Here is a 26,896-nt window from a genome sequence, read left to right on the forward strand (position 1 = left end):
ACCACAAGGCTGCAACACTTAGCTCCTTCAGGTTCAGTAGTTTGTTATCTATTGACTTTATAAATAAGGACAGAACTTAACAGGATGTAAGTGTGTAGCTGGACTTGAAATATTTTAGGAATTTGTCATCTAAAAATTAAAATAAAGAAATCCACTGTTAATAACAAAATACAGTTACTCTGTCATTACGAGTTTCCATGCTTACCACACCTCCAATGATTTACAGATCCTCTCTTTTTTTTTTCCTTTTCCAAACAAATACAAGGATATTTTTCAGCACCAGAACACATGAGCTGGAAGCTGAAAGTCAGGTTAGATGCTTACTCATCAATTAGTCATTAGGACTCTGCAGGTCAGGTTTTGCTCCAGTGTCAGCTGTCAAGCTACCTTTTACTGCAGACATGTTAAATACACACCCAGATCCACACCCTGTATTTATAGTCATAAATATAACTACATTTATCCATGGGAGTTGACAGGTTACTGGACAGGAAGAGGCCAGGTCAGAAACAGGACTGAGCTCAGCTCTTCATTTGAATTTGTTCCCATGAAAGCAGGCAAGAAATCCACTCACTATCCTCACAGCTGTTAACACCTTACCCTAAAGAGGAACAAAAGCCCATATGCATGACTCTTGTGCAGAGCAGACACGGTCATTAAAATAAAGGTAGTTCTATTTTTCTTTTTTTTAAAAACTCTCCAATTTGCACTTTGGAATTAAAAGTATCAAGAAAAATGTTATTCCAGCTCCACAGGCGGCAATCACAGAGCAAAGAGCTCTCCAGCTGGTGCTCAAGTTCATGACGAAATAGTGCTCTCACCACAGACAGTGCAGACATGCTACGCCCGCCTTCTCCAGTATTCCCCATTTCCTATAAACACCACAGGGTTCCACATGTTTAATCTGTTTTATATCTTCAAACGTAGTGTACTAATTTGGGGAATTTAAAGGAATGTACTTAATTCACAGGAGGTTTATGAGCACTCTACTTACAAGGTGTTTTGAGAATGAGTTATTTCATAAAGACGACCCATGTGAATGAGAAAGATTTTTTTTGTTCTCAGCTGCCCCCCTCAGATCTCTAATTCCCACTAGAACGGATGGAATATGTCCAGGACAAAGCCTCTATTACTATTCAAGCCCATTCCTACCTGTGACCATGACAAGACTTGAAGTTCTGTTGCAGAGACAGCTGGCAGCTGAGACAACACGGTCCTGATGCACAGAAGTCTTGTTTCTAGCTCACAATCTGTTTCTGCTACTGAATGTAAATATATTTTTAACATAAAGAAATGAGCTTGGTCCCGAAAGATTACAGGGGGCAAGAAGATTGCTTCCAAGGTTCCTGACAACATTTTGAGTCTATGCGTTTCTTTCTATTACTGTTTGTGCAACCAAAAAGGTCTGACAACAGGACTAGTGATACCTGTAAAGTTAAGCACATTTGCATTTGCAGAACTAGGGGTAAAGTGTGAAGTTTTAAAAATATTGAAAAGGCATCGTGTTTTTAAAGCAAGTCTCCATTTAACCACGTTTAACCTCATTATCATCCATATAACATACTCCACTTTCTCTTTAGAAGGAGAGGCATTGGTCCCACAGGATTCAGCCATTCGGTTTGAATTAATAAGTACTTCTTTCAGGGCCCACAGTGAGCAGTCTGAAACTTAAGGAGGAAAACAACTCTCCTATTCAGAGAAAGAATAGCACAAAAGCACAAAAGATGGTCTCACTTTGTGAGTGGCTTTGATTAAAGCAGGAGAGAAACCCAGAATGGCCAAGGAGGGGCTGTCAAGGGATAGAGGAGGGACAGAAAAGGTGGGACAGAGGCCTTTAACATCAATGGATGTTGTGATGCCTTTTCCCTGCAGGGCTGGAGATGCTGGACCTGGAGCATTGAAATAGATCAACTGCTACTGTACACCGAGTCACTGTAAATCACTACAGCACAGTAAGCTTTACCATGACATCTACAAGAACAATTTCAAATTCGGTATTAAAACTGCACAGCACCGCTAAATTCAGACCCCTGCAGCTTGACTGGCTTTTGACAGGCTTGTACGGATGTGAGCTTAGGTGACGAGTACGTATTACTTTCTCTTCCCAGCTGTGCTGGGTGAGAAGGTTACAGCCCCAAGACCGACCAGCTCAGCTGCCCATTCTGTACACCATTTCAGCTGTAAATGCTCTTGAGTTAAATCCCTTCTTCCAGACAGCATTTAGGGAGGGACAACCAGCAGCTGGAGCAGAAACAGAAAAAAAATGGGTGCCCACATCGAAGTATAGAGTCTGGCCACTCTTCTGAATTTGGAAACCCCCCTGTTGCTACCTGTTACTTCTGAATTTTGCCCCAAATAAAATCAGAATTTCCAAACATCGTTTCCCTTTCTAATTGTACAGAGTTTTATGAAGCATCCTGAAACATCCACAAAATCATGAACCTCATCAACTGATATTACAGGCAGGTACAACAGCTGTAAACTCACAAGGGAAAGAAATACAAATAAGAGAAAAATCCTACTATTATACTGAGTTCTATTTGAGGAAAGACATTTTTCCCCCAAAACGTTTCCTGCTACTCTGATTAAAATCATTAATTCACTGTAATGTGAAGAGCACTTGAAGCTCCATTGATCAGTGTGATCACTGCAGACATTTTCACATTAGCTTATACGGGTTTAGCATTATTCTTAACTTGATTCTTCAAATGTGCTTTCAGAGGACAAGTCATTACTACGGATTTTATTATGCACAGCCACATTAAAATTATTTTTCAGTATTTTCCATTATCTCACTGAACCTTCCAGAACAATGTTGGCTGTCATCAGGCATTCTGAAAACTAAGCTCAGACTTTGCACTGCTTTTTGTTGCATAGACAAATAATGCAAAATAGAATCAGATTTTCTCCAAATATGCTAAGAACAGGAGTCTATTATCGAAATTTTAGGTTGGGCACCAGCACAAAGACGTACAAGGGAGTATCGGTGAGGATACTCCACAGGACTGAGCTTCCTGTTCTTCACCTGCTGTCACCAGAACAAGGGGCAATGGGCACAAACTGAGGCACAGGAAGTTCCGTCTGAACATGAGGAAGAACTGCTTCCCTCTGAGGGTGACGGAGCACTGGAACAGGCTGCCCAGGGAGGTTGTGGAGTCTCCTTCTCTGGAGATATTCAAGACCCGCCTGGACAAGATCCTGTGCGGCCTGCTGTAGGTGACCCTGCTTCGGCAGGGGGGTTGGACTAGATGACCCACAGAGGTCCCTTCCAACCCCTACTATTCTGTGATTCTGTGATTCTGTGATGGACGCACCTGACCCCTAGCCACACTTTGGGTCGGGCTGACCAAGGAGAAACAGGCCTGGCACCCCATGGTGAACCTGTGAGCTGGAAAGCTCCTGGCTCACATACAAGGGAGTGCAGATGCCTTGGAAAAATGTTTCAAAAGGTGGTTTCAAAACCCAAAAACACAAGATAACCAAAGCACAGAACAAGATACCAGAGCCAAAATGAAGAGATCTATCTTGTCTACACTATTGACTAGCAGTCATCTACTCCACTCTATAAATACTAGCATCAGGATGGGCCCCATTTGAGTTCTCTCTGAATTGCAGCCGGACTGCACGCCAGGTCATGCTCCCCTTGAGCAGAGACACCTCCCAAGGTTCCAGACTCCTCACCTGAGACTAAGAGATCCTTCCTTACCGAAGGCAGAGAGATCCCTCACCCATGACAGATCCTCAGTAAGTGGCTGATAGCATGCTGAATTAATACTAATGAAACATTACTAATCCAGGTAGATACTCAATATTAGTATAAACACTGTATAGATAATTCCCTTAGGCATAAACCGTTGCCCCAGTCTGAGAGTAAGATTGGATCCAGCTACATCGAGGCTCCATAAGGAGTTTAGAAAGCAATGGGGTCCACTCTGAACCTCGTGACTTAACAGGAGGGTGTCCCCTACTCTTTACATCTCTGGTCTCTGTGTGAATCATTCTAACTCAATTCTAACTAAACTCTCCTTTGTATGTTCCTTCCATGTAGTAATTAATAAGGCAAACCTTGCCATCAAACTTACTAGACCTTGTCAAACCACTGTTAAACATTGTTAAATTCCATCAAATTTATTGAAATTTGTGAAATTACTATTTTACCTCAATAAACCATATTGCTGCTTCTCTCTTTTGAGCAAGGTACATTCCACTCATCTGCAACAACTCGGGAACCAGTAGAGCTAACTCCTCCGATGGATAATACCAATGTACCTCACATAACAGGGACTTCTTTTCAGTGGCTGAGGAACACGTTTGCTGGAGCCCATCAACATCCTGCAACAGAACAACCTCCTGCCTCAAGCCCCATGCGTCTGGCTGTGAGACAGACAAGCAGTTAAGTCTGTGTCAAAGCAGTTGGGGAATACATACATCTTTATAAATATGTAATTTTTATTGAGGTTTCCAGTTCGTTTACTGGAGCACAATTCAGTCAGTATGGCAACTGCTGTATGAAACTGAGTCGTGGGTCAGCAATGGGGGCTGAATCCACCCTTTGCAAGTACCAAGCACCACTACATTTTGACCAGCAAGTTAGCCAGATCAGCAGATTTTTGGGCAACAGCCTGAGAGTTAACTACTGAAGTTCTGAGTCAAAAAATTCTCACTGGTAAAGGAGACGCTGGTGCTGTCCAGGAGTAGGCTTGGGCTGATTCTTCACTGAGATCACTGTTTGGTACACACTTAGTTCTGCAAGAAGAGCCTTCTTACTTTTCCCAGCCATACAAGACATTTAATCAGCTTTACATCACTGTGTCTTGAAGCACTGAACATAAGGTTTTGGAGCTGCTGGCTGAAGGCCCAAACAGCGATATGCTGATAGGAGAAAGGGTGCAGGCTGCAACCCCAGCTCATTCTGGAGTTGCTACTCTGTGAGTAGCCTTTCATGGTCATACCTCTGCCACCTGTATTTCTGCTTATTCGACTCTGCCCATCTTGCCACAGGGGGCAGAAGACTTACCAAAACTGGAATAATTCCGTTTCTGTCAACTCCACCAGTTATGGTTTAAACAACAACAAAAAAACATCACCATCACATTTGCTAGGACTCCTATTTTGGCAAAACTACTGACTCAAGCAGGTTTTGTGACCTTTGGTACCAAGTCCCTGCTTCTACAGCATTTAAATATATTACTAATTCTAAATACGGGAAAATTGCACCTCTGCCCATAAAAGAATCCCTCCCAGAAAATCAACCAGGTCTGCTCTTTCTCCAAGACTGGAACACTGAAATGCATTACAGCATACCTTCTGTCACCCATCATAACAAGAAGCACAAAATTTCCAGTATGCAATAAAAATATTGGTTACACAGGCTAGTCTTCACATACAGTTAGGACTCAGACAAGACTACTTGTTGCCCTAGAATGAGTACAAGGGTAAAAATGCAAAGGTTTAGGACACATTAACTACATATCCCAGATACAGCATTAATACTCTCAATTCATGAGTGTTGTCACATAGAATTGTGCAAAATTATGGCACATAATTGTAGAATCACCGAACAACTTAGGCTTGGGAGGACCTTTGGCACTTACCTGCTCTAACACCTTGCTCGAAGCAGGTCCAACTTTGAAGACAGATCCAACTCTGAAGCCAGGACAAGACAGAGCCTTGTCCAATCAACCCTAACCCTAACCCTTGTGTATCTCCAAGGAAGGACATGGCCAGCAGGTCAAGACAAGCCAGTATTTCCCTCTACTCAGCACCAGTGAGACAGCATCAGAGTACTGGATCCAGCACTTTGGGTTCCCCAGTGCAAGAAAGACCTTGACAAACTAGAGCCAGAAGAACTGGTTTCTCCAAATAGCAGCAATTGTTTTCCTCCAATACCAGTACCAAATAAAATCAGTATCAATTTCTGACCAATCTAGTAGAGACTGTAGCCTTTTGTGCTGTTGGGAAATATTATTCCTTAAAGTTCTGGGGCATAATTACCTTTTGGGGCCAGAGGCATTCTTGCCATTTCTGACAGTTAGTTTCTGGTTGTCCTATTGCAACATTTGATTTTTCTATTAAATTTACATTCCAGACAGAGCCATTAGATTTTCAAGCTGATGCTCTTAAACAAGCACACCTCTTGTCTTCTGTATTGACTTTTACTCCCAAATCCTGACCAAATTTGTGTGTTTAGAGCTTCCTGGATGCAGCTTTTAATTCCATTAATTCTTTTTATAAAAATGCAACATGAAGACATAAAATTTGTTTCAGTGTCACAGTCCGCTTTCAAATGTCACAGAGAACTCTCACTATGAATAACTTGTACCTGTCTCAAGGGGATTTTCACAGACATTACAGGAAACAAATCAGCCTCAAACAATGGCCTTTTGCAATTTACCACATTTTTATTCATGGCTGTACACCTTCAAACTTCTGCAACACGGCATACATAATTTATGTGCAACAGTCCCTGCTTCTTTCTCAACACACTAACACTCAGGTACTCACAGAATGAAACAGCCGCAAGTACCAAAGCAACATCAGTCATTACAGTCACAGTAGGGTCAACACAATATACATTTTAGTTTGGAATAGCTTTGAACATTCTCTGTGTGAGAAAAATAGTAGTTTAGTACCACTAAAAATAGCTACAAATACACAAATCATACAGTCGTGGAAGCAGCATGCCACAGGTCAGGATGGCCGAGCGGTCTAAGGCGCTGCGTTCAGGTCGCAGTCTCCCCTGGAGGCGTGGGTTCGAATCCCACTTCTGACAGCTCCCTTTTGGGGCTGCATCTGGTGATGGGTCTCCAGCGGTGCAGCTCTAGGGCCAGTCCTGTGCAGCATGTTTATACACGATCCCCACGCAGGAGTTGAACGCACCATTAGCAAGTTTGCTGATGAGGAGGCGCTGCTGACTCTTTTGAGCAACAGGGAACCTGCAGAGGGATCTAGATATATCGGCGCATTGGGCTATGATTAATTGGATGAAATTTAACAAGCACAAATGCCAGATTCTGCACCTAGGACGGAGTAAGGCTGGGCACACGTATAAATGGGGAGAGGAGTGGCTGGGGAGCAGCCCCGCAGTGAGGGACCTGGGGGTGCTGGCCAGCAGCAGGCTCAGCGCCAGCCAGCAGCCTGCCCTGGCCGCCCAGAGGGCAAACCCCATCCCGGGGTTCATCAAACACAGCGCGGTCAGGAGACAGAGTTGTCCCGCTGCATTCGGCGCTGGTGCAGCCTCACCTGGAGCTTATCCTCTGCAGTTCTGGGCCCCACCATTGAAGAAGAACGTGAAGGTCCTTGAATGTGTCCAGAGGAGGACCTCATTGCTCTCTACAGCTTCCTGAGGAGGGGACGTGGAGAGGAAGGTGCTGAGCTCTTCTCCCTGGGATCCAGGGATAGGACGCATGGGAATGGTTCAAAGTTGCATCAGGGAAGGTCTAGATAGGACATCAGGAAACATTTCTTTACCAAGACAGTGGTCAAACACTGGAACAGGCTTCCTAGAGTGGTGGTTGATTCCCCAAGTCTGTCAGTATTTAAGAGGCATTTGGACAATGCATTTAATAACATCCTTTAAGTTGGCCAGCCCTGAAGTGGTCAGGCAGTTGCACGAGATGATCATTGTAGGTCCCTTCCAACTGAAATAGTCTGTTCTACTAAAATTTCTTCTAACTTTTTATGAACACAAACTTTAACATTAACAATTCTGTTCTCCAACCTCCTCTAAGAGGACAGTCGAACCCTGAACAGGCTTCCTAGAGAAGTGGTTGATCCTTCAAGCCTGTCAGTGTTTAAAAGGCATTTGGACAATGTTCTTAATGACATGATTTAACTTGGTCAGCCCTGAAGTCGTCAGGCAGTTGGACTAGATGATCGTTGTAGGTCCCTTCCAACTGAAATAGTCCTAGTCTATTCTATTCAAAAAAAAGAGGTGCCTTAAATTAAAATGGGAGATCTAATTGTCTCAGCCTAAAGCAGGCTGCAGTTCAGAATCCAATTCACAAAATCTGGTGGGGCTTGTGCTTCCTGCCCATCACCACACCTGCACTAGCCCTGCAACTTCCCTGCACTAGCTCTGACGCTGGATGTCAAGCTACGCACCTCACTGACACAGCAAGAAACATTACTCTCCTGAGCTGGTCTTCTGCTGCTTTCGGGACTGGGGCCCACCTGCCAGGAAAGCTCTGGCACTTGCTTAAGTGGCAAGAGCAGAGGAGTGAAGAAGCAAGAGCCTTCCTGTCTCCCCTTTTTGCCAGAGGTGAGCTGTTATTTTAGTTCCAGATGTTTTCTACAACTACAGCTTCCATCCCAAAACCAGCTTTTTTTTTTTTGCCTTTTTTTTTTTAACTTGCTCTCTAAAATACTTTGGATATTGCATTATGTTCTTGTTTTGTTCAAATTTAAAAACGTCTCAAAAGCACGTATGAAGCAGTAAACGAATTAAATTTTCACGTTACATATTTAGAGTTAAGTACACATTAAGTGACATTCTGGAATACAAAGTATTTCTGAAAAACAAGGTCACAAACATCAGTCACAAGAACACTCTTCCCATAAATGAAGTGGAAGACTAAGATTTTTAGCACCATAAGCTGTAAATGTTAAATATTCAGTAAGGCAAATGCTCAGCAGACATGCAATGATGACCTCTGCACACACATAGCTCTCTATCATTATAAATTTGCGTCTAAAAAAGATGAATTGATAAATTATTCCCAAAGAAGAAACAGACTGAAGGAGTGTTTTGATCATCTAATATTAACACAGACTCCGACAAAGGTAACTAATGCTTTCCATCTGCAAATGCTACCAAACGTTCCTTGAGATGCTTACCTGCACAGAGTACTTATCTACCATACCTTGTGTACAGAAGATATGTATCTTTTTTTTCTTTAGTGCCTTCACCCATGGGGTGGTGCTAACCCATCTGTTCTTACTAGGTAGGCAAGCAGCACTACAGTCTGTCAACCTATACAGGGACATTTTGCAGAACATCATGGCAGAAAGTGATGTGAAGATCACCATGTCCCAAACTGCTAATGCCAAACCAGTATTTAATTCCATGTTCCAGACAGCAGTTCTACCAGTACTGGAATTCTGGAAGCAGCACATTTCCCTGCTATGAACGTACAGCAAGTCTGGTGCGTTTGGGTCTGCCAGACATACAACAAAACCAACAGGCAGCTGCCTAAAGCAGTAATCCGCAACTGTAAGTTGCAGGGTGCAGGGCTGGCTGGTCTTCCTGTGGGATCCATTTTGGATGAAATGTGAGATCAGCATTCTGGTTGCTTATAGTCTTTCAAGTCCCACCAACAAAATTTACAATAGTAGTATATTATCTGCCTTATCCAGGCATCAATCCAAGTATTATTAGAAGTTATTTGATCTAAACTGATAGTGTAGACTATTCCTGATGTTTGGGGAAAAAACAGAACTGGGACAAAGATACACATAGAGATATATATAAACCCATAAATAATTTTATGTCACAGGCAAAACAGCAACTTTGAAGTCTAGAAGATCCTTAGCTTCATTTCAATTATAATGTGAATATTGAGATCAGATGAATCAGAACACATGTACCTACAGTATTTGAGATGGTTTAAGCATCCTAGAAAACTACCAGTCAGAAGACATTCACTGAACAGATTCTGCATTCAAACATCTATTCAGAAGTGTACCTTTCTTCTACAGTTCCTTCCTGAACCTACTTTAATCCCTACTGAGAGGCTTGCATAGGGGGAGGGGGAGAGCGAGAACTGCATGGGGCTGCAGCCACCATTCAGGATACGAAAAACTCCAGTGGGAGTTCACAAGTTACTGCAGTGGTGCCAGGATTTCATCCCCTGGTTCAAATCTCCATGTTGGACGAGGCTGCCCAAGAGCTGCTTGACCTGCACAACAGCAGCAAGGTCAGGGGACGCACAGAGCCACGGGTTAAACAGTCTGCAGCCATGAGCTCTGCATAGCTTGTAGTTAACAGCATTTCCCTTCTAGTAACACACTGTAATGGGTAAATTAGGTATGCAGATGAGATTTCTTTTGGATTTTCAATATAATTACACAATTACCCAATAAAACACAACATTCTGCCAAGCCAACTCCTCCATATTCACAGACTATAGCACTACACAGAACAAAAGAGGGAGAGGGAGGGTTAAATCCAAGGCCATCATTAACAACAGACCACAGGACTTCGTCAAGAAATCCCTGTAGAAGGTTCAATTCCTTATTCTCTAGCAGATCATTTATCCTGAATTAAAGGCCTGCACAGAACAACAAATCTGCCAAATCCTTTGTTAATGTGTTATGCGGGTTACAGTCACTAGTAAGCATATGCACCTAATTGTGGCAAAGCACACATTAACTGATAGTAATGATTTCTGTGAAGACAGTCTCTCCCTATAAAATGGCTTTCAGAAACTTTCACAAGACAGACTGGACAGAGTCTAGAGAGGCACTTGAGGGAAAGAACAACAATTATTTTTTTAAAAATCTGATTATCAGTATGTATGCTATTTCATAATCATATGCCAATATCTTCACTCTGTTATCTACAAGCTGGATAGTGAGGATAGGTTCAAACTCTTCACATGAACATGTTCAGCTCTCTAATCAATTTTAAACCAAAATAATCATATTAGCTAGACCAGACGTCCAGGCTTAAATAACTTCCATTATTAAAGGAAGCACATGATCGACTTTTTCTGAGATTAAGACTGCAAACATCTTAGCCATTGCTAGTCACAAGGACTGAGACCAAACTCTCAACATTTGCACATGCTGCGAAAATTTCCTGTGTGAAAATGTCACAAGGTGAGGGGTACAGAACCACAAGCAACTCAGAAATCTTTTATCTCTCTGGAGTGGTGTACGAGGGAGTGCTTCTGGTAAATAAGATACAGAGAATGACAAACTCTTTTTTTTTTTTTTTTAAGAAAGGGACTATACACTTTTTCAAACAAACATATTTCAGGATGCCAATGCAAACAGGAGGTAAAAGCCCCAGAAAGCTGTTGTGCTTTACCAAAGGAGCAGTTTTCTTTCAGCAAGCCTCTGTTAAATACAATTAACAAGGAATAACGATTCCTTTCTTCCGGTGTGGTAGCTGCAGCCAGAGCTGTACCTGTCAGCAGGGCAGCCCTGACCAGAGGGAACAGCGGCAGACCCCACGCCCCATGTCAAGTCCCCCTGGCAGGGATTTCAGGGAAATAAATAATTTTATGGATAAGTCAGGCTTCTACCATTACCACAACTGCACCATCATACACAAGAGTACATTGCCACACAGATTTTTTTCCTTTAACTAAAGTGCTCTCCAGCAAACGAATGGCTATCACCAAACTTTTCTCATCCTGGTTTTATGAATGTTGCCCATGGACCGGAGGAGAATACAGGAAGGCAGAGACCACCTCACTACATGCTCATCACAAAGCATAACAGACACCCGGATCTGATCAGTACTCATCACTCAGCACGAGTGACTGAATGACAAAAACGGATGGAAACTGCTTCCAGTATTTCTCTCCTGACCCCAAATCCACACACCACTTTGAAAAGAATTAGATGAAGTTCAGCCAAGTATACACTACGTAGGTGGACACCAAGGGAGTTTTGAGATACCTCATTACTCCTACTGCTCATTAGTGCATAGGACAGTACATTTCCAACGTTTTGTGGTCTTCAAAGATTTTTTTTTAATCAGAAATAAAAGGAATAATCAGGATACCACAGCTCACCTGCTCCCTTTGTCACTGAAACAAGCCTACACTGACAGTTCAAAGCATGTCTGAATTTGCGTTTATCTTACTGAGAAACAATCCATTACCAGCAGCTAATGACCTTTTTTGCCCTAATGAATCTACCTTGACAGGAACCTACCTAGGGCTCCATGCTGTTCACAGCTATTAAAAGCATGAAAGCTGGACCAACTCTGCTGAGCACATTGATCGTTAACTCTGATGTCAATTAAATGTCAGCTTTATGAACTGGAATCAATTCAGACAATGTGTCCTTATACTAAAGATAATGCACGCGGAAGCTCTTCTCTCAGCACAGGGGTCCTCGATCTCTACCGGCATCAGCCCGGCTGCAGAGCCATGAGGAAACACGGGTGGTCGGAAAGTGAAAATAACACACGGCTGTTTCTGACAGCACAGAGACACGTGAGATGGCACAGGCAGAAAGCTACCTGCTGCAGGCCAGGCTTGCACGTGGATCTCCTATGGACAGACATCACTGCAGTAGAGGGTGGCTTGTTATTCTTTTTGCTGCTACTGCTTTTCATAATACAGGTAAATGAGTCAAAAAAAAGTTTTTATTTGTAGATATGCTTGTGCTGAAGCCAAAGACTTGCTCCACTTGCAAAAGTCATGCTCCCCTTTGAAAGGTAACGCTGTCTCTTTACTGTGGGCCAATCCACTGGCTGTTTGCTGCTAGAAATATTCACCCTTACCTCGGAGTGGTGACTGCACACTTGTGTTTAACTGGAATTAATTTATTTTCCAGTTCCATCAGTGCTAGTGCTAGGCTCTGACATCTCCCGCTCTCCCCAACACAGCACAGCGTTAGTGGATGGTCCCCATCGCTGCTGCACAGCTACAGAGACTCCCCACCAAAGCACCCAGGTCCTTTAATGCCTTCTCAAAGCGGAGGGCCCACAAGCCTTACATTGTACAACCTCTAAGAAAACAAAACTACATGCTTTCCCACCTTTCTTTCTCATTAACTAAAATGAGGAGCAGTGCTATATTGCAGCCTTGTGGCAATCAGCACTGGGCAAAGCAGAAGATACCCAAGCAACAGCAGCATCGAGATCCTTTACTCAGTACCCAATGTGGGGTTCACTGAATAACAGTAATAAAAAATACCTCTGCATTGCCATGTGCAGTTTTGCTTACCTCCCTTTATATATGAGAAGCACTTAATTTCCAGGTTAGAATATTATAAACACCAACTTGAATATAATAAATAAACTGCAAATGTCTATAAACCTGCCTCTTATTTGACTGGTGTCAGTTCAGGTAAAATAAAAATTACAGTCTCGACGTAAGGAAAGTTATATAAGCAGGTGAGTGGGTTTAAAAACAAAACACAGATCTCAAAGTTATATTCACCTGTCAAAGCAAGTAAACTAGCAGATGAAAGGGAGGCTAGGTCTGAATATGATTAAAGCGCCTTTTTTTCCCCAAAGAGCACAGATTTAGACTTGCTGAAGTCTGCATATTTAAAATACACAATAATAAAGATGAGCTATTGAGTCATCACCAATTATTTTAAGAGAGTAAACTGTTTATTTATAAAGAAACTGACATTTACAAAGACAGACAAGAAGGACTCACAGCTGAAGAAGAAGCAGTTTTCGGGGTCTGGAGGTTTTGTTTTGTTTTTCTAACTTAATTTACTTTGTTTCACCTCCATTTCTAACCTCAGAAGTATCACATTTCAAGTCTTACCTTTTCGGCTTCTCCTGTTGTGGCCTTAAGAGTTTTTGGCAAACCTTTCGCACACCCTAACAAGATGTCAGCCGTTAACGTGATAGTCTGATCTATCAAACAGGTGAAACTAAGTAAGTGATGTAACACAAATTGAAGCCTCCCAGCCGCCCAGTGGTCAAATGCCACAAACATCAATTTGTCCAGCTCTTTGGACAATGTGGGGTCCCCAACACCTGGACTAAACGCAGTTAAAATTAAGCAGAAGCTGTGTTGAGTTTTCGTAGAGGGGAGGTGAGCGCAGGGCACCGGTCTGCCTTGTTGTCCTGGGTTCGGCCAGGACAGGGTTAATTTTCACCAGAATCCAGGAAGGGACACAGCTGGGCGGGCTGACCCCACCTGGCCAAACAGAGCCGGGTATTCCATACCATGTGCCGTCAGGCTGGGTTCCGGGGGGGGGGGGGGGGAGTGGGGTGTCGGGAACACACTCGCAGCTCGGGAGTTTGCGGTGGCGGTCGTGGAGAGCAGCTCTCTGGGTTGTGCGGTTTGTGTTGTGTTTTCTCCTCATCTGTATCGTTGCTGTTACTGTTCCCTTAGTTTGCTGTTCTGTTAAACTGCCCTTATCCTGACCCACCGGTTTCTGCCTCTTTCTTTCCATTCTCCTCCGCACCCCGGCGGGGGGAGGGGTGGCCACGTGGCGCTTTTGTTGCCGGCCGCAGCCAAACCAGAACACTTGTGCTTTAGCTGCTGAGCCCCACCAGCAGCCCAGGAGGATCAGGCTGGGGACACTGGCGATGGCCAGATCTCCAGCACCTCCGCCCTAAGTAACAACGCCCATAGAAGCACAGCTCAATGCCACGACTCTCCCCGGGCTGCCCTGCACGGATCACAGGTGCAGCTGCATTGCTTCACCCTCCTCTCCTGAATAACCTCTCCTCTATAATCAGGCTTACTCCTTATCTGCAGTGTAGTCCAGTATCCTCTTAACACACAAAAACATCCATGCTGGATCAGACCAGTGGTCAGCCTAGCTCAGCATCTTCTAGGATGACGGCCAAGACCAGCCCTTAGGGAGGAATCAGTACAGACAGTGGAAAACAGCAGGACAACACTTCCCTTCTCTCGGGAATTTGGGGTTCAGAGGCTTCATAATGTAGAGGTATTTCTTTGTGTTTCATAGTCTGCAACAGACAACAGAGTCACTGAGGCTGGTGGGGACCTCTGGAGATCCGCCAGCCCATCCTGCTCAGAGCCGGCTCAGCTGCAGCAGATTGCCCAGGGCCACATCCAGCCAGGTTTTGGTTATCCCCCAGGATGGAGACCACACAACCTCGTGGCAATCTGTCCCAGTGTTTGACCACCTTCACATAAGCAAAAGTTTTTTTCTTCCGTCTCCTGGTTCTTTTAGCATTCACATGCTGCTGCCACAAATTCCAGAGCCTGCCCACGCCCTGTCTGAGAAGCCGCACGTGAGCCTGGTGTGTGGGGTGGGGATTAGCATACGGGCAATGTTGCTCACGTCTCCCTACACTCTGCACGGCATCGCTGCTCTAACCTAATGTGAAGCGGTCTTAAGACCACAGCATTCATTACTCTTTTTGGAATACTCTGAGATACTTAATTTTTCTGGGTTCTGGACCTTCCCCATGTTGTCCATAAGGATTCCTTTCTTTGTCTGTCATGAGCAGTGGAGGCACCTAGCATTGCTCCATAATAGCCGGAGAAACAAGACAATTCTGCTTACAGCTAGTTTCTGATAATAAATGCCAAACTATTTCTCATGTCTCAGATTAGAAAAACTCAGGCAAAAATGCAATGACTTGCCAAAAGGTAACTAACCTTTTGATGGCATATTCCATTCTTGGAACTATTCTCATAAATAGCTTTTTTGCTCTTATGATGCATCTGTTGCATTTGTTTCTCCCCTTCCCATGAGACTCCCCATCTGCTGCATACATCTGAAATGGCATCTGATAATTCACACTAAGAAAACAGCCTTATGTATTCCATTCTTCAGATTTGCTTTTTCATAAACATCGGCAGGGACAGAGAAACCTATCAGGAAATCAGACCGAGAATTCTGTGTTCAGAAAACAACCTTGTCCATGTTAAGAAACAAACAAAAAAATGGGGCTTTGGGGATGAGGGAAGGTTTTATCTGACAGCAGATTTCACAGCAGAATATGCATTTACAATAAGATGAATAGAAGGAGCTCACCAGTCACTAGTCACACAGAGGAACAAAAGAGTTTGCCGTGATAAGGCTTAAGCCACTGGTTCTTTCCTTTCTCTGTGGTTATTTAATGTAAAGAGTATCTCTGAGTTATATTAAAGATGGAAGATCAAATAGGGACAAAAGCGAAGACTCCATGGTCATCCCCACCCCCTCATGGAGTTTGTTGCAGTTTTGGATTGGTTCTTGAGAACGCTCCATTTCTTCAGGAAGAAAAAGTAAGTGAATAATAAGGTAGGTTTTCTACCTTGGTTGAAAGATGGATAAAAGGGGTGGAGTGCATGGAATGTGGAAAGAGGGACAGGCCACTTGGGAAGAGTACAGAAACGTAGTGAGAGCATGCAGGGATGCGACGAGGAAGGCCAAGGCTCACCTGGAATTGAAGCTGGCAAGGGATGTCAAAAACAACAAGAAGGGCTTCTTCAACCACATCAGCAGCAAAAGGAAGGCCAGGGACAACGTGGGGCCGCTGCTGAATGAGGCGGGTGTCCTGGTGACGGAGGATGCGGAGAAGGCAGAGCTACTGAATGCCTTCTTTGCTTCAGTCTTCAGTGCTAAGACTGGCCCTCAGGAATCCCAGGCCCCGGAGGTAAGAGAAGAAGCCTACAGAGAGGACGACTTTCCCTTGGTCGAGGAGGACTGTGTGAGGGATCGCTTAAGTGATCTGGACGTGCACAAATCCATGGGCCCCGATGGAATGCACCCACGAGTGCTGAGGGAGCTGGCGGATGTCATTGCTGAGCCACTCTCCATCATCTTTGAGAGGTCCTGGAGGACAGGAGAGGTGCCCGAGGACTGGAGAAAGGCCAATGTCACTCCAATCTTCAAAAAGGGCAAGAAGGAGGACCCAGGGAACTACAGGCCGGTCAGCCTCACCTCCATCCCGGGAAAGGTGATGGAGCAGCTTATCCTGGAGGCCATCATCAAGCAAGTGGAAGAAAAGAAGGTTATCAGGAGTAGTCAGCATGGATTCACCAAGGGGAAATCATGCCTGACCAATCTGATAGCTTTCTACGATGACATGACTGGCTGGGTAGACGAAGGGAGAGCCGTGGATGTTGTCTACCTTGACTTCAGCAAGGCTTTCGACACAGTCTCCCATGATATCCTCCTAGGGAAGCTGAGGAAGTATGGGCTGGATGAGTGGTCGGTGAAGTGGATAGAGAACTGGCTGAATGGCAGAACTCAGAGGGTTGTCATCAGCGGCGCTGAGTCTAGTTGGAGGCTGGTGACAAGTGGTGTCCCTCAGGGGTCAGTACTGGGCCCAGTCTTGTTTAACTTCTTCATCAACGACCTGGATGAAGAGTTAGAATGTACCCTCAGCAAGTTTGCTGACGACACCAAACTGGGAGGTGTGGTAGATACACCAGAAGGCTGTGCTGCCATTCAGCGTGACCTGGATAGGCTGGAAAGCTGGGCAGAGAGGAACCTGATGAGGTTCAACAAGGGCAAGTGCAGGGTCCTGCACCTGGGGAGGAACAACCTCATGCACTAGTACAGGCTTGGGGTGGACCTGCTGGAGAGCAGCTCTGCGGAGAGGGACCTGGGTGTGCTGGTGGATGACAGGTTAACCATGAGCCAGCAGTGTGCCCTGGCTGCCAAGAAAGCCATGTGGGATCCTGGGGTGCATCAAGAAGAGTGTGGCCAGTAGGACGAGGGAGGTTCTCCTTCCCCTCTACACTGCCCTGGTGAGGCCTCATCTGGAGTACTGTGTCCAGTTCTGGGCTCCCCAGTTCAAGAAAGATGAAGAGCTACTGGAGAGAGTCCAGCGGAGGGCTACAAGGATGATGAGGGGACTGGAACATCTCCCCTACGAGGAGAGGTTGAGGGAACTGGGCTTGTTCAGCCTGAAGAAGAGAAGGCTGCGAGTGGACCTTATAAATGCCTACAAATATCTGAAGGGTGGGTGTCAGGAGGATGGGGCCAAGCTCTTTTCAGTGGTGCCCAGTGACAGGACAAGGGGCAATGGGCACAAACTGGGGCACAGGAAGTTCTGTCTGAACATGAGGAAGAACTTCTTCCCTCTGAGGGTGACGGAGCACTGGAACAGGCTGCCCAGGGAGGTTGTGGAGTCTCCTTCTCTGGAGATATTCAAGACCCGCCTGGACAAGATCCTGTGCAGCCTGCTGTAGGTGACCCTGCTTTGGCAGGGGGGTTGGACTAGATGACCCACAGAGGTCCCTTCCAACCCCTACTATTCTGTGATTCTGTGATTCTGTGACTGAGGCCATAAAAAGATTACAGGGATTGAGGTGAATACAGTACGATGTAACAAGCCTTGTACAAACCTGGGCTGGCCCTTTTGTCTTTGCTATAATGCAGATTGAACAATGAATCATACATTATCCGAAACAAATCATGCACCATATCTAGTGCTAAATGAATTATCCCTGCCCCTCAGAACTGCTCTTTTCATAAAATGCCATCCCTGTAGACAGTCTGAAGAGAACGGAGTGAATCTTCTTCCTGTAACTACAAGAACCAGGAAACAGAGCTAAAATTCCCATGCAGGAAGCTCAATTTCAACAGCTAGAATTTTAATATGGCTACCTAGTTATAAAAGATTTGCTATAAAAATTATACTTGTATTAATAATGAAATTTTGGATGTTTTTAAGCTCAGAAACTGTTAAAGAAAAGGCAAATAAAAAATTTTGGCTGTAGACAAACCAGCTTCCAGTGTTTTTCTGATAATTACGATTAGGGAGCTTAAAGAAATCCAGCATATCAGATTACTTCCACGATTCCTGCACCTCTGACTTGTATTTCCATGACATCTTCCAACGAGTATGGCGCAAATGGATTAGATCTACAGACTAATTTTACAGTCTTCCCTTCAGACTGATTTTCTTGTACTTTCAAGCAATATTTAAGAAAACATTTTCCAATTAATTGAAAGTCATTTAGTGCTCTCACCAAATTATTCCTCAATGAGTCTGGAGCAGATACACTTTCTTCTTCCCAAGTGCCTTTGATTTCTTCTCTGCACGCACACACATGCACTTAGTTAAAACTTTCCATTGAAGCAGCATTAGCTGGACACGCCAGGCATACCAAGTCGCTCCTAGGCTTCCTGCCAGACAGCCAGCAGTGCTGATGCTTCCCTTCATTTACTTTAAAGTGTCAACAAAACAGGCAATTTATGGCCACATAAATACGGAGCCAACAACCTATGACCACTATCTGCGGCAATACAGCACAGACACAGCCGTTTAGCTGCTCCCATTGCCCCCGACTGGTTCATGCTGCTGAATGTGGATCACAACACACTTTACTAAGTGTCTTCTCTAGCACTGTAATAAAATAAATCACCAGTATGAGTGTTTGAAAAGGAGTTGGGAGGCAGCATGAACAAATGTGGTCAGGCATTGGAACAGGCTGCCTGGGGCAGTGGTGGAGTCACCACCTCTGCAGGGGTTCAGAAAACGTGTAGATGTGGCACTTCGGGACATAGTTTAGCAGGCACGGTGGTGTTGGGTTGATGGTTGGACTTGATCTTAGAGGTCTTTTCCAAACTTAATGATTCTAGGAAATCTCATCAGCAGACAATGTGGTTTGTGCAGATATCTACTATTCAGGACTTTGAAAATGTAATCCAGGGGCTTTATACCTACAAGCAGGATGCAGACATACCACATCGCAAAATGAGGTTCGTTTTTCATCAGGATATTGGGATTTTTCTTAGGAAATAAAGATACAAAGGAAAAAGCCTTTTGCTCTGATATAGTGCTACGATTGTGGGCAGGGATTTAAAAAAGCATCCAAAGAAAGGGAAACATCTGAGAAATCATGTAATTGCCAGAAGCATTTGAAAAACTCTGTAGGACACGACCACAGCTCTCACTACATGGTACCAGTTCTGCTTCGGAAGGTTTCAGGCAGGCACCTTGCAAGCAACCTGCAAGGGAAAATGTATTTCTGGCCACCACGGTAGCTATTCTTACATGTGAAAGACGCACCAGAGTCTAAACGATGCCACTTAGCTCTGTTAGGTGCTGATTATTGTATGTGTGCCTTTCACATTTAAGTTGAAATTAAATTAGAATGGTTTTTAATTGAGCCTAGGTTTCATGTGTGGCAGCACTGATAATCTAAGTCTAAAAAGACTTTGTTTCCTAAAAAGGAGAGAAATCTTACAAAGTTATTTTTACAGCCAGAATCTAACAGGAGCAGCTCTGCTAAGACTGGAAACATATCAACAACTGGAGATATCTGCAGGGCACTGAGGCTCAAGCTCTGCACAAAATCTGAGCGCGAGGAAAAGTTCATCCTTCTCTGGGAAATATCTTCATGCTTTCCTGTGCAAGAAGAAATGACTGAACTGGGAAAAGAGTACCTTCAACTGAATCCATCCCTCAGCAAGACTGACCTTCAGCTTATACCTTGGCATATTTTTCTCCCCAACGTGTTTCTTGAAAAGCAGGACCAAACGTTCCCCTCATCCTGCATACTCTCGGTAAAGAGTATTGTTAGAAAATTAGAGTGAAACCCTGACTTCCAGAATTAGAGCAAAAGAATTCCACTGACTTCAGAAACGCCAGGGTTTTGCCCTTCAGCAGGACCTTCAGCAGGGTGTGACGGGGAACACATCCCTGTACACTGCAGAGCCGAGCCACATAACACAACATAGCTTAAGGATCTTGCTCAGAAACTCTGTGCCTCCTGAAACTTCTGAAGCATGAAGGAACTGGAAACACAAGAAACCTGTCTGCAGTTTTGCTCGATATCAACTGGAGAAGCAAATAAACACGCCAGCGTTCCAATGCAAAGAAAAACAAACAAAAACATCTAGTCACTGAGATGTTAGGTCCTCTTTGTAACTGCAAGTGACAGCCACTTTTGATGAAGGAACTTATGGTATTAAAGGTTATAACTGAAGTGCAAGTGTAATCTTATAAATAAAGAATCTGCAGGCTATAATCAGACACTCTTACAAACTCCAGATATAGCAAAGAAACACAATTGGAGAATTAAATAATTCTGAGTATTAGAACCACAGCATGAAGTTGGTGTAGATATAGAGATGACTTTCTCTAACAAAAAGATACAGGCCAGGTTGGCTGGTTAGCTCACGAAAATACCTTTGAAAGGCTCTACACAAGGTGAAGTACAGCTTTATTGTACACTGGACCTCTTTAAAAATATAATTGAGAAGATATTAATCACTTCAGATGAATTTAAACCGGCTTAATTTCTTTTATATTTTCATCTGTAAAAATGTAGATTATATCCAAATATTAATTCACATTTTAATTAAGGATGCAGCTGCTTGAAGCAAATATTTATAAGCTGTTCACCATAGCTTAAAATTGTTGTGATTTTATTTGTATGTATAGGAAGCCAAATTTTTAGTAGATGGACTGGCAAACTAAAAATAAATATTTTATGTATTTTGTGAAATATGCAACCATTCTATTGGAGCTTAAGTTCCAGTGCATGAACACTGATTGGGCTTTTTACGTTGTACCAGGTCTGGCTGGGATGGAGTTAATTTTCTGCATAGCAGCCTGTATGGTGCTGTGTTTTGGATTTGTGATTAAAACAGTGTTGATAACACATCAATTTTGGCTATTGCTTACACAGTGTCAAGTCCTTCTGCTTCCCACTCTGTCCCCCTGTCTTGTCGTCCCCCCCACCCCAAGCAGGCTGGGGGGTGGGCAAGAAGCTGGGAGGACACACACCTGGGACAGCTGACCAGAGTGACCAAAGGCATATTCCACATCCATGTGCTGTTCTGCTCAGCAATAAAAGCTGAAGGAAAGGAGGAGGAAGGGGGGACATTCGTGGTTAAGGCATTTGCCTTCTAAAATAACTGTTATGTCTGTAGAGGCCCTATTCTCACAGAATCACAGAATCACAGAATAGTAGGGGTTGGAAGGGACCTCTGTGGGTCATCTAGTCCAACCCCCCTGCCGAAGCAGGGTCACCTACAGCAGGCTGCACAGGATCTTGTCCAGGCGGATCTTGAATATCTCCAGAGAAGGAGACTCCACAACCTCCCTGGGCAGCCTGTTCCAGTGCTCCGTCACCCTCAGAGGGAAGAAGTTCTTCCTCATGTTCAGACGGAACTTCCTGTGCCTCAGTTTGTGCCCATTGCCCCTTGTCCTGTCACTGGGCACCACTGAAGAGAGCTTGGCCCCATCCTCCTGACACCCACCCTTCAGATATTTATAAGCATTTATAAGGTCCCCTCGCAGCCTTCTCTTCTTCAGGCTGAACAAGCCCAGCTCCCTCAACCTCTCCTCGTAGTGGAGATGCTCCAATCCCCTCACCATCCTTGTAGCCCTCCGCTGGACTCTCTCCAGTAGCTCTTCATCTTTCTTGAACTGGGGAGCCCAGAACTGGACACAGTACTCCAGATGAGGCCTCACCAGGGCAGTGTAGAGGGGAAGGAGAACCTCTCTCGTCCTGCTGGCCACACTCTTCTTGATGCACCCCAGGATCCCACATGGCTTTCTTGGCAGCCAGGGCACACTGCTGGCTCATGGTTAACCTGTCGTCCACCAGGACACCCAGGTCCCTCTCCACAGAGCTGCTCTCCAGCAGGTCCACCCCAAGCCTGTACTGGTCCATGGGGTTGTTTGAATAGTTTGGGTTGGAAGGGACCTTTCAAGGTCATCTAGTCCAACCCTCCTGCAATGAGCAGGGACATCTTCAACTTGACCAGGTTGCTCAGAGCCCTGTCCAACCTGGCCTTGAGTGTTTCCAGGGATGGGGAATCTACCACCTCTATATGTGTCACTATTTCATCACCCTCATTGTAAAAAATTTCTTCCTTCTTTCTTCCCAGAAAGTGGTTAAACATCTGCCTACCAACGGGAAGTAGCGAATGAATTCCTCATTTTCCTCTGTTTGTGCACTTTTGCTTCACCTGTTACTCTGCCTTTATCTTGGTCCATGAATCTTCTTACATTCCTTCTCTTTTCTCCCCATCCCATGGGACAGTGGAGTGAATGAGCGGCTGTGCAGGTGTTCGGCTGTTGGCTGAGATGAACCCACCACATAACCTGTAAACTCTTCAGAATTTTATTTGCAGATCCATGACAAATCAAAATGTTGTTATCTTACTACTTCATTAGTTAAGTATTGCTACTTTGGGGTTTAGTTTCATTATTACCAGAGCAAGTAAAACAAGATCAAAACCCTCTTCCCTCCCGCAGGAGGAGTAACATGCAGAGAAGTGAGACTCAAGAAAGCTAATAGGGATAAGGTTTCAAGAAGTATATGTTTAGGGCAGCTTCCATGTTGCAGAGTCCTGGATGGACTTGGTCAGGAAATCATTAAGAATTATGGTGAATTGAGTCCGAGTGGGTGAACTGAGTGCAAGAGGCAGAAGATGTACAGCAGATGCTCAGACAAGACAGAGACAGGAAACTGGTCGCAAAGCAATCAGAGGAAGTCACGTGGCAAACACCAAATCCAACGAAAAGAGGAAAACTAAGCAGATGGAAGACTTCTGACAAAGATAAATTGCCAGTCTACAGGGAAGACAAAGTTCTGTTTTACCGTTAAGTTCTGGATCTACAAACACATAAAGCTGTCAAGAAACAGAGAGAACTTGGCCCATTACATCCTGGATCAATTGGCACTGGGGTAGTGTGAACATTTAAGGTGAAGCAGCAGTGTTCCCTGCTGCTATCTGATGTGAGCAAGCAATCATTTGTAATTGGATGAACATGCTTAGGTCCACTTCCCCTTCTTCTTGCTTACCCACACCTAGAACAAATGCTGCTCAGAGAAGCTGTGGGTTATCAGAAGAGAGCCCCACTCCATGCTGGAAGGATGAATTCTGCAACAGAGAGACCATGTATGCACTGAAGGCTTGAGTTACCCCATCTGAAGAGTTATGTGATCTACCAATAAACCTGAGCTCTCATTAAGCATAGCGCAGGCTGGAGAAAATGGTCAGTGTGTAAAGCGGAAAAAAAAACTCTTGAAAACCAAGAGACAGTAGTATAGGATGGTACACATTCTGTTTCCCTATTTATATCTGTATACTAGATTGTGTCTGTTCTGGTTGAGTTAGAAATCAAGTCCCACAGCTGCCTTATCATTTTGCATTATTCAGCCTCCGGGCCCGAAAGCAATAAAACAGTGTAAGACATTGGAAGTTCATTTTTAGGAAACAGTAGAAACTTAGAAATAGTCCATATCAATAGATACTATTTTGCAGTTCATTACCGTAACAAAGTTCAGCAGTAGGAAAGTTAATTCCATAACAAAGTAGAAGAGAGAAGGCAAGTTATAACTTCATTCAAGTAGTGTCACTTTCAATTAAAAAGCAAAGCAAGGGGGTGGTGAGCACCACATGAATTTAGGTCAAACCAGGTAACTATTTTTGTACACTTACAAATCCCAAGGAAAAGAACTTTGACACATGCTCTTAGTGTTCAGCAATGGACAGCCTTGTGGCCATCCACTGGCCACGCTTTAGAACCTGGCAGAGGTTTCAGAACAAACACAGGAACAGTCCAGGACTAATGCTAATCAAAAACCCATGAAATTTAGAAACCATGTGTAAACATAGCCTTTCTGCTAAGGAGAAAGAAGAAACCAGGCTTATGTTATCTTGAACACACTACAGTCTGTTCATATCAGGAGCTCATAAATGAACACTATTTGCTTAACTTTCTGATCAAAACCAGACACAAGAATAGGAAGTCAGTAACTGTCAGCGACTAGAAAGCTGATGTGTCTTTCCAAATCTCTTCATCCTCCTTGTACAGCAGTCACATTACTTGCCCATCTCAGCTATCATCTAAGATTGTAAACATGCTGATATAAGTAGACACTGGAAGAAAGGTTTGTTTTTCTACTTATCACAGGACTAAAATTACTGTTGACAGACTGGCCTAAGAAAATTTACTACAACTTTCCAGGATGGCTGATTGTAATATGATTTGGAAAGAAAATTAATTGCCTCCAGAACAACTGCTGTGTTATGAAAGTCTTGGACCAGTGACCAAGGCTGTCAGCACTGCCTTTGATGCAACCTGGCTGTCCATCACAAAGCACCACACCAGGCACCGGCACGTAACAGAAGCTAGCAGCTGCATCAGCCACCAGCGCCTCAGGCTGGAGTCACCCTCTACAAATAAAACACTCTGCACAAAGAAGACCACAATAAAAATAAACACCAAGTTCACATCAGGGCGATCAGCGTGCCTGGAAATCAGAGTCCTTTCCTCTTTTTCTTCACATTTTCTTCCTTTCCTCCACAATAATTTGAATTAAACCTGGTAACACTAGCCCTCAACAGCCTAAGCACTGACAACAGATCACTCAAGCTCTAGCTGCTCTCTTGGCTCGATGGACCTCCTTGAGGTTCAAACCAATAGAGGGGGAAGCAGACACCACACACTTACAGCAGGATACAACTCAGACAGACTTGGACGCAGCAGCAAGCTTACAACTACCCAGAGATATAGTGGTAGTCTGGGCACTTCACAGGACCAAGGTGGTATCCTCCACAAGCCCAGCTGAAACATATGTCACATGCAAGGCTCCTCAGAAAAGGGACAAATGGATCTAGGCCTAGAAATGGAGCCGTATCACATATACACTTAAGCAAATGTCTTCATACGTCTCACCTCCTGCTTCTCACAACTGCTCCCTTCAGTCTGCTAAACTCATTTAGGGACCAAATGGCTGGGCAATGGAGGTCAAGTTTGTCACTTAGGGTATCTTTCGAAGTGCTTCGATCTAGGCTAGAGAAGGAAAAGAGAACTAACCGAGCATGCCATCCAGGAGAAATACTCCCCAGCTGCATGGACATAGTTTAAAGGAGTTATACAAGATAAGGTTTCCAAACTGAACAACATATAGAACCGCAGGTGAGAATACCCCTGAGCCTCATGATGCTCATGGTAGGCAGACAGTCACACAGAGTTTACTACAAATCCTGAGGATTTGCTAATTTGGGGTCTACTTTTGCAGAGCAACTTCCACACAAAGTTGGTTCCCACAAAATAAAAATCCCTTCTCTAAAGCCATTTACGTATTTTTCCCTTCCACAGGAGGACAATGGTATTGGCAATTGCTCTTGCAAGACTGAAATAAGTACCCATTATGAATAATATAACACATCAGAAACTCACTGGTATACATACTGACCTCTGCTATTTCAATGCTGCTGTCTATTGTACATTTAATTGGAAAAAAATTAATATGATAGAGAAAAAGATGAGAGCAGAGTACAAGACAGCACAGAGAAATCACAATAGTTCAGTATTTAAAAGCATGGGATCAGCTCTTAAATTAAATTGAAATCAGAAGGAATTCACCTCTGTTAGCAATGTCAGTTCACATTAACAACACAGCTTCTTTTAAAGCACCTAAGAAACGTCTTCCTCATATATGAATTTTGATAAAGCTGTTCTGATAGGACAGTCACTTTTATCAACTTCATTATTCAGTCTGTTCAACAGGGATTACCCACTAAAAATAAACTCTGCATGCAAAATTAAGAGAAAGGTATAAATAAAAAAAGGAGCTGAGATACTATATACCTGATGATTTCCAAAGATCTGGTGACAGGATATAATTCAGGTTTTGAGTCAGAGATTTGTAATATTGTTAAATGTTCTGTGAAGACGATAATTAGCAATGTGTTATTAGAACTAATTAAAAACTAATTTTACAAGAAAATAAACCTTAAATCATCCTTTCCTGTAGAAAAATAGCTTTGTTCCTCACTATATTCCCAAGAAAATACAGTATTTCTTTTTAGTAAGAGAATTAATGTATCAAACCAAGATTTTCAAAAACCTATTTGTAGGAGTTTATAACCTTTATCAATTATTATCAAATATATTATCAAAAATTAAATTCAAAACACACTGCAACTGGGAGAACAAAATACCTGACAAGTACTCAGTCACTGCCTAACTAAAACATGGTACCAATCTCAAGAATACTAGATGTAATTTCCCAGTTTACACACAGGAGGCTACTATTATGGAAGTCCACTCTGCCTCTTTCCCTCCCAGCAGCAGGAAATCCGTTATTTATTCTAAGTGGTTCAAAACAGTCTGTGTAAAGCAAGAAACAGCAGAACACTACAGTGAAGAGGCAAAGAACTTCTGTTCCCCAGATGTGCCTTTTTTCATGAAGCATCTTGTTTGCAGACATGAAACTGAATTTTACATTGTCTGTAATATTCCTTATGAGGAATTTTTATTTGCATAGTAATCAAGATTCAATCTGGGAGAAAAAAAGATAATGAATAA

The 26,896-nt window shown here is 43.7% G+C and overlaps 1 protein-coding gene and 1 non-coding gene across 3 annotated transcripts in view; one reads left to right on the forward strand and one right to left on the reverse strand.

The window, feature by feature from the left end:
• Positions 1 to 26,896, reverse strand: part of OXR1 (oxidation resistance 1) — a 320,312-nt gene that overhangs the window by 249,142 nt on the left and 44,274 nt on the right. The gene's annotated exons all lie outside the window — the stretch shown is intronic.
• TRNAL-CAG (transfer RNA leucine (anticodon CAG)) lies at positions 6,690 to 6,772 on the forward strand. Its single transcript has one exon. It is a non-coding gene; the product is annotated as a tRNA-Leu (tRNA).

The sequence above is a fragment of the Opisthocomus hoazin genome, chromosome 3, assembly GCF_030867145.1.
Source record: "Opisthocomus hoazin isolate bOpiHoa1 chromosome 3, bOpiHoa1.hap1, whole genome shotgun sequence".
Taxonomy (NCBI): domain Eukaryota; kingdom Metazoa; phylum Chordata; class Aves; order Opisthocomiformes; family Opisthocomidae; genus Opisthocomus; species Opisthocomus hoazin.